General features: G+C 37.8%; 1 protein-coding gene across 1 annotated transcript in view; it reads left to right on the top strand.

The window, feature by feature from the left end:
- Nucleotides 1-5,868: 5,868 nt before the first annotated feature.
- Nucleotides 5,869-9,094, top strand: part of TMEM232 (transmembrane protein 232) — a 306,685-nt gene continuing 303,459 nt past the window's right edge. Inside the window, exon 1 of the mRNA XM_025387746.1 lies at nucleotides 5,869-5,926. The gene's annotated coding sequence lies outside the window, so the exon portion shown is untranslated. The remainder of the gene's footprint in view (nucleotides 5,927-9,094) is intronic.

Below are 9,094 nucleotides of genomic sequence, written 5' to 3'. Positions count from 1 at the left end.
AGAATTCACACATGTTGTGGGAGGGACCCAGGGGGAGGTAATTGAATCATGGGGGCTGGTGGTTCCCATGCTATTCTCCTGATAGTGAATAAGTCTCACAAAATCTGATGGGTTTATCAGGGGTTTCTGCTTTTTCTTCTGCCTCATTTTTCTCTTGGCACTGTCATGTAAGAAGTGCCTTTTACCTCCTGTCATAATTCTGAGGCCTCCCCAGCCATGTGGAACTGTAAGTCCAATTAAACCACTTTTTGTTCCCAGTTTTGGGTATGTCTTTATCAGCAGCATGAAAATGAGCTAATACAGTAAATTGGTACCAACAGAATAGGACGTTGCTGAAAAGATACCCAAAAATGTGGAAGCGACTTTGGAACTGGGTAATAGGCAGAAGATGGAATAGTTTGGAGGGCTCAGAAGAAGACAGGAAAACATGGGAAAGTTTGGAACTTCTTAGAGACTTGTCAATGGCTTTGACAAAATGTTGATAGTGATATGAACAATAAGGTCCACGCTGAGGTGGTCTCAGATGAAGATGAGGAACTTGTTGGGAACTGGGGCAAAGATGACTCTTGTTATGTTTTAGGAAAGAGACTAGTGGCATTTTGTCTTTGCCCTAGAGATGTGTGGAACTTTGAACTTGAGAGAGATGATTTAGGGTATCTAGTGGAAGAAATTTCTAGGCAGCAAGGCATTCAAAAGGTGACTTGGGTGTTGTTAAAAGCATTCAATTTTAAAAGGGAAACAGAGCATAAAAGTTCAGAAAATTTGCAGCCTGATGATGCAGTAGAAAAGAAAAACCCATTTTTTTTTGAGGAGAAATTCAAGCTGGCCACAGAAATTTGCACAAGAAGCAAGGAGCTTAATGTTAATCCCCAAGACCATAGGGAAAATGTCTGCAGGCCATGTTGGAGACTTTCACGGATCTCCTCCCATCATAGGCCTACAGGCCCAGGAGGAAAAACTGGTTTTGTGGACTGGCCCCAGGGTCCCCATGCTGTGTGCAGCCTAGGGACTTGGTGTCCTTGTCCCACCTGTTCCAGCCATGGCTGAAAGGGGCCAATGTAGAGCTTGGGCTGTGGCTTCAGAGGGTAGAAGCCCAAAGTCTTAGCACTTCCATGTGGTGTTGAGCTTGCAGGTGTGCAGAAGTCAAGAATTGAGGTTTGGCAACCTCTGCCTAGATTTCAGAAGATATATGGAAACACCCGGGTGCCCAGGCTAAAGTTTGCTGCAGGGGTGAGTCCCTCATGGAGAACCCCTGCTAGGGCAGTGTGGACGGGAAAGGTAGGGCAAGAGCCCTACTGGGGTACTGACTATTGGAGCTATGAGAATAGGGCCACCATCCTCCAGACCCTAGAATGGTAGGTCCACCAACAGCTTGCACTGTGCACCTGGAATAGCTGCAGACATTCAATGCCAGCCCATGAAAGCAGCCAGGAGGGAGGCTGTAACCTGCACAGTCACAGGGGTGGAGCTGCTGAAGACCATGACCTGGAGGTGAGACCTGGAATCAAAGGAGATCATTCTGTAGCTTTAAAATTTGACTGCCCCACTGGATTTCAGACTTGCATGGGCCCTGTAACCCCTTTGTTTTGGCCAATTTCTCCCATTTGGAACAGCTGTATTTACCAAATACCTGAACCCCCTTTGTATCTAGGAAGTAACTAGCTTGCTTTTGATTTTACAGGTTTATAGGCATAAGGGACTTGTCTCAGATGAGACTTTGGACTGTGGACTTTTCAGTTAATGCTGAAATGAGTTAAGATTTTGGGGTACTGTTGGGAAGGCATGATTGGTTTTTAAATGTGAGGATATGAGATTTGGAGGGGCCAGGGGCAGAATGATCTGGTTTGGCTGTGTCTCCACCCAAATCTCAACTTAAATTTTATCTCCCAGAATTCCCATGTGTTGTGGGAGGGACCCGGGGGAGGTAATTGAATCATGGAGGCCGGTCTTTCTGGTGCTATTCTCATGATGGTGAGTAAGTCTCACAAGATCTTTATCAGGGGTTTCCGCTTTTGCTTCCTCCTCATTTTTCTCTTGCTCCCACCATGTAAGAAGTGCTTTTCACCCCCCACCATGATTCTGAGGCCTCCCCAGCCATGTGGAACTATAAGTCCAATTAAACCTAATTTTGTTCCCAGTTTTGGGTATGTATTAGCAGCATGAAAACAAACTAATATGGTATCGAATAGGAATTATTTACAATTAAGTTATACACTACATGGCAAACCTAAATGATATCACATAATATCAAAAATAGTAAGAAATTGTCATCTAGAAAGTTGTTAAATTACAAAATCAATATTAATTCTAATGCAACAGTTCAAACTGATAAATATTTTTTCATGGCTGTAGTTTTTTCCTATGATTCACTTTTGATGTCAGATTGTTTTCCCTGGAAAATCAATTCTAATCTAGGAAGGTAATTGCAGTATTATGGACTAATTTGAATCATGGCAGTGAAGATGCTAAGAGCCTTGATTCTAAGCAACTGAAGGACTGAAGCTTAAGGTTTGAGAAATATGATTGAAGAAAATATAATGCATATTTTAAATTGCTTAACTTACTAATAGTTTCATCTCTTTCCTGACTTTTTAATGAGTACTCACTAAGTAGATTTCTCTAGGTAAAATTTTGATAAGTGCTATGTAAGAGTACTCAGAATGCTAGGGGAACACTGAAGGATGACTTCTAAGTTATCCTGAAAGAGAGAATGGTCATTGTGTTGGAAGGCTTCTAAAATGCAGTGTCTTCCAAGGTGAATGTGTCACTTTGGTTGAAGATAACAGAAACTCAATTTGTTAAACAGGAGATTTATTGACAGGATAATCAGGGTTTATAGAATTGATGGAAGGCTGTAAGATGAGGATTGAAATGGACAGAAAAAAAAAATGCTGTTCTAGAGGACCAAGAAGTAGGAGGTACCACAACTGTCTTTTGGCAGGAAAATCTGTAAGGGTGCTGCTGTCTTTGCCCAGGGCACCGTTATTGCTACTTTCATCTTGATATTATTTGCTAAAAATTCAAAATCTTGAACTAGAACACATACTTGGCCAAGCTTCTGTCATATTCCAACACAGAATTCTGAGAAAATGTGATCTGCCGTTTTTGACTTTTGTAGTGGATGATGAAACACCACTTCCCATTCGTATTACATGAAGAATTCCCCAGGTAGCATGGAAGGGTGATTGGATTCTCCAGATCCAAAATGTTGACAAATATCTAACACCCAAGTCTTGATACGAGAGTAAGCATTTACCTGGTGTCTGGTATTAGGGAGCAGAGGGTGGTGTGTGTTTGTGTGAGTTTGTGGCAGCAGTTGAGGAGTGAGTGGGCAAGTGTATTTCCAGACAGAGGAAGAGCATGCATGAAGTTATTAAGAAAGGAGAGCTCATGATGTGTTTAGGAAACTTAAAAGATTGCTATGAGAGAACTGTGGAATTTAAAAATATTTTTTAATTGATTACATGGCAGTAGTAAAAATTTTAAAAATAAAGAAGACTGGGCCAGGCACAGTGGCTCACGCCTTTAATCCCGTCACTTTGGGAGGCCCAGGCAGGTCAATCACCTGAGGTCGGGAGTTTGAGAGCAGCCAGGCCAACATGGTGAAACCCTGTCTCTACTAAAAATACAAAAATTAGCTGGGCGCGGCGGCAGGCACCTGTAGTCCCAGCTACTCGGGAGGCTGAGGCAGGAGAATCGCTTGAACCTAGGAGGTGGAGGTTGCAGTGAGCCGAGATCGCTCCATTGCACTCCAGCCTGGGGGACAAGAGCGAGACCTCATCTCAAAAAAAATAATGAAATAAAATAAAGAAGACTGGTAAACAAAAAACAAAAAACACAGAACAAACCTGGGCAAGTAGGCAATAATGTAGTTTTTGAAAGCATAATTATGTCATACTACGTGGTTAGGATGGTTTTGACATGCTTATTTTCCTAATTGCTAATTAATGGCCATTCAGGTCTATATATATATAATAATTTTTTTAAAACGTATTAGATTTGTCTTGTCAAAACTTCAATGTAGATGACTAATTAAAGGGAGAAAGGGGAGGTATAACTTTATTATATTTAGTTTTCATATGTAAATTTTCTAAATATTCTTGTCATTTTCTGTAATCATTGTGGGTCTCCTATTAGCTTAATTGTGCTCAACCTCTTTACAATTTTTCCCCACTGAGTTAAAATGGCAAATTTATCATATATAAATTTTATGCTTTTTCTGTAATCTTTCATTCTACTGATATATATATATAAATAAAATCAGTAGATACATATATAAAATCAGTAGATATATATAGAATAAGTAGATATATGTAATATATGTATGTATTTGTGAATTCTTCCTTATATAATCATGTTCTGTTGTCTTCAGTGTAGAATCGATGGGTTGACTTTTTTCTGTAAATGCAATATAGTTTCAATTGATTTTTATATTATGCAGAACAATTTTTTATTTGGCCTTCCTTTTATTCTTTTTATTCAGTCTTCATTTTATTATGAATAACCTGGTTAACAGTTTGTATTTTTTATGCTTTTAACACTTTTCTAGATCTCTTGAAATTAAAACAAGCAAGCCAGCAGAGTATTATTAAATACCACAGTCTTTTCATTTTTATTTTATTTGAATTATGGTAAGCACTGTTGAAATTCTAGGATTTGTTCTGTAACATATGTAGTTTATGGTCTTTGTCAATTTCATTTTTTCATTATTACCTTTAACTTACTAATCTTCTAGGAGTGATATGTCAGAGAAGCCTGAGATCAAATATTGTAATTTGTTTTAAATATAAAAATACACTCAAAAAACAAAAAAACTTAATTCTGAATTGAGGTATTTCAAGTTAAATTTTCTTTCGAAGTTTTAATTTTTTAAGGTAGTTCATTTCGCATGACAATCCCTGTACATTACATTTGAAGTTTTTTTTTGTTTGTTTGTTTGTTTTTAAACAGAGCTCCGTTTCCCAGACTGGGGTGCAGTGGCATGATCTCGGCTCACTGCAGCCTCCACCTCCTGTGTTCAAGCAATTCTCCTGACTCAGCCTGCTGAGTAGCTGGGATTATAGGCGCGTGCCACCACGCCCGGCTAACTTTTGTATTTTTGGTAGAGACGGGGTTTCACCATGTTAGCCAGTATGGTCTCAAACTCCTGACCTCATAATCCTCCCACCTTGGCCTCCCAAAGTGCTGGGATTACAGGCATGAGCCACTGCGGCCGGCATACATATGAATTTAATCATAAATGCTCTTCCCCATTCTTCCATATAGTATTTTACACTGGTGAACATTTGTAAAATATATACATTTGCTCGTTAGTAGACGTAGGAATGCTACAAGGATTTTTAAAGGACTTATATTAGATAATTCTATTGCATACTATCTTTAAAAATAGGCATTCTTTTGTGTTTAAATTCGCCCTCTGGTGGTTAGTACATAGCAGAACATTCTAGGTGCTTTGTTTACTCACTGACGGGTGCTGAGGACACTGGCTGCTCCAAATTTTCTATGTAGAAAGAACTTACGAACAGCGATTTGATTTAAAGACATAGCTACTTTTGGTATGATAGGCGTGCTGGTTTGTTTTGGGGGAGCGGCATAAAGACACTGGGGAGACATTAAAGCACTGTCAAGCCACTTCTTGCCACGGCTTCTGGCAGGATATGCAAGTATGTACAATATTAGAAACAAATCATTACTATGTTCTTTAAAAACGAATAAAGGTCTTTCACACAGCATTGCATTTATTCTTCCGAAATTGAATACAAATGTGGTGGAGACGGGGACAGGGCAGGTGGAAATTTACTTTTAAGTCCTGATTGGCTAAGCCCTGGTCACGAGACCATAAAAGAGCGACGTCTCTCTCTCAGAGCGACTCCCACAGCGTCCTTAGCAACCAGCCTTGTGGTTTCCAGCGGCCCAGAGCGCTGCGGTGAGTGATTAAGAAGTCCTGCCTCAGATCACTTGGGAGCTCAGTTATTGTCATATTCACCATCCCAGGGCAACTGGAAGACCCACGAAGATCCTCACAGGGGAATATTGAGCTTCCTTTCTCAGGGTCCCATAGCTTTGTTAGAAGAAACCTGCTACTATTTTGGTAGGTAAAGTGTCTGCTCACAAATGCTTAACATTTTCCAAAATGTGTCCTGTATGTAATTCTAGAAGATGATGTTCTAAAGATTTCTCTGGTCAATAAATTTAAAAAAAACTATATGTCACACTGCTACTCAGAGAGATTTAGAGTATATATGAGCACAGTAACACTGAGAAATAGAAAAGTACTCGCAACCCCAGACCGGGCCTGCCATTTGGGCCCCTCCTAAGAGTCTAAGCAGTCCATCCTGGAACAGCCACCAGGTCATTTGATAGGGGAAGCTTTTTACTGGGGAGAATAAAGGAGGTGGGAACTTTCTTATTTCTATGAATAAGGAAATTCATTTAATCTCCCCTGGACTCACTTATCCTGGGGCAACCCTGAATTCAGAAGACCAGTCTTCACACATCTTCTGTGGTTGGTGAAATTGCACCTTTTCGATTTTTATTTATTTAGTATGAAGACTCTTTTGAACTTCAAAAGAGAAGGTTTCAAAAATTTGGCGCTGTGTGTGTGTGTGTGTGTGTGTGTGAAAGAGAGGGGGATACACTGGAGATGTGTAATAAAACAATTTTTAAAAGCCATTAATCTTGAGAAAAATATCCAAGTTGTCTATTAGGAAAAATTTCTAGGAGGGGATAAGACTGTTGTAAGAGTCTTATTTACCTTACCATCTTAACAGTATGTCTGAACAAATTCTATCATTTGGTTGGTCAAATAATTTGCTTCTTCAGGTTAGAGTCTAAATTTTGTATTCTCTAATGCATGTTACCTTTCTAAAGTCTTGATATAATTTTAATATTATCTGTTTTTCAGAAATTGTCTTTTAAAGTATACATTTCAACCTTATTTTAATTGAAGCTTTAAAAAATGTATGAATAATTAATAGTAAAACTAAAAAAAGAAATCTAGGTCTGTGCCAGGTTGCAGATGAACTGCCAAGCACCCATGCAGACTGCTATAGCCATTTCTCTTTAAAGAGAGCTGAAGCATTTCTCTTTAAAGTATAAACATTCTTGGTTTGGGCAATCCACATACATACTTGATTCAAGGTAGCAGATTTTTATTTCACTAAGACCTATTCTGCATGAACCCTTATCATCTTAATGAGTAGTGCTATATTGTTGCTGAACATCTGATTATCAGAATCATTCATTATTATGATAAATTTGATAAGTGTTCCTGTTGTGAAGTTCATTGTCCATCCAGATCTCCTGGTAAAGTGTCTGCTCACAAATGCTTAACATTTTCCAAAATGTGTCCTGTATGTAATTTTAGGAGATGATGTTCTAAAGATTTCTCTAGTCAATAAATTTTAAAAAAACTACATGTCACACTGCTACTCAGAGAGATTTAGAGTATATATGAGCATATTAACACTGATAAATCTTAGTATATGCAAACCTACTTATTTTTGTCTAATCCAGTGGTTTCTCAAACTTATTTAACAACAGAAAACTTTTCGAGATAATTTAATCCCAAGAAGCTGTATTTTACAGAATGTATTTTAGAAATTAGTGTTCTAAACTGTATATCACACTTATTTTTGCTTATATTTCCATAAAACCAAATGAATTCATTTCTTTAAAATGTTTCCTACTGATTCATTACAATACCAAAGAAAATAAATCTCTTTTAAAAATACACCACCTTAGTAAATTATTTTATTCCTATTACTTTCATTGCATTTTCAACAGTAATATAATCACTTGCTAAATCCATATAGACTTTAGGTTTACTAGCTTCTTACCACAACATGTCAAGTTTTTTTGTTGAAACCATATTTTTAACATTATAATATTGTATATAATATGTATTATGTAGCAGGTGCTCTATACTTATCTGGTGAATGAATAAATAAAAGATAATTGATTTCTCTTTTAGAGTTCTTTTCTGCAGAAGACCAGTTATTTAACTATTTGGTGAATGAATAAATAAAAATAATTGATTTATCTTTTAGGATGCCTTTCTGCAGAAGGCCAGTTAAATGATTTTAACAGTAGTCCACCAGAAAAATGATGAGAACCTAATCTCATGGAAGTGGCCATGACCTAGGATTTGATTACTGATTGTTTTGGGAAGTTATAGAGAGCATGGAATTGAGAATAACTCTGAAATTCCTAGCTTGTCAGTTTGAGTGATTATATTAACTGAGATTTATTAAAGTAATACTGGATTAAGAGTAGTGTTTAGGGACCTGAAATGAGAAAATAACCGGTTAAGTTATAGACAATTTAGATTTTTCAAGTACTTGTCTTTAAGCTGCGTGCCCAGAATTCAGTTGTAAAACAAATCTAGAGCTCAAGAGAGGTCAAGATTGGAGGCAGGTACTTGGGAGTCATTGTTCTACAGTGCAGTTTGCAGCATAGGAATGGATGGCATCGACTCCAGAGAGGTGAGAATGTGAAGAGAAGGGTATTCTGGCCACAGGACTGATATGAATATCAAAAGATATAAAGTATGTGAAAGTACTTTATAAACAATAAAGTACCATGCAAGAGTTATTATTATTACATCCCAGAAGCCTTACTGAAGAAATGGGTTTGAACTAGGTTTTCAGGAAGGTGTGAGATATCCTAGGATTGTATTTGATGTTATATAACAGAAACTCAACTCCAACAACTTAACTAAATAGGGATTTGTTTTTCAAATAACAAGAAGACAAAAAGTAGGAATCTCAGAGTTTTTGTGGTTCATCTCTAATGCCATAAATGTTCCAGGCTTCCGTCTTTGTGTCCCATCATTGTTGTATGTGGGTTTCATCTTCCTAGTCATCTCTTGATAGCAAGGTGACTGTTCTATCACCATTCTTATGTCTATCATCCAGGGAAGTAAAATAAATCGAGAAGGGACAAGGAAGAAGGTATTGTGCCTCTATCATGAAAGTGAACTTTACCAACATTCCCTACTAAGCTTTAGCTAGAACTCATAGGTGCAAAGAAAGCTTCAGGAGAAATGTTTTTTAGCCAGAGACTTTGCTACTCCAAACAAAATTAGGGTTGCTTT

This window comes from Theropithecus gelada, chromosome 6 (assembly GCF_003255815.1).
Source record: "Theropithecus gelada isolate Dixy chromosome 6, Tgel_1.0, whole genome shotgun sequence".
NCBI classification, from domain to species: domain Eukaryota; kingdom Metazoa; phylum Chordata; class Mammalia; order Primates; family Cercopithecidae; genus Theropithecus; species Theropithecus gelada.
The sequence above is the reverse complement of the archived record's forward strand: the minus strand, read 5'-3'. Positions and strand labels throughout refer to the sequence as shown.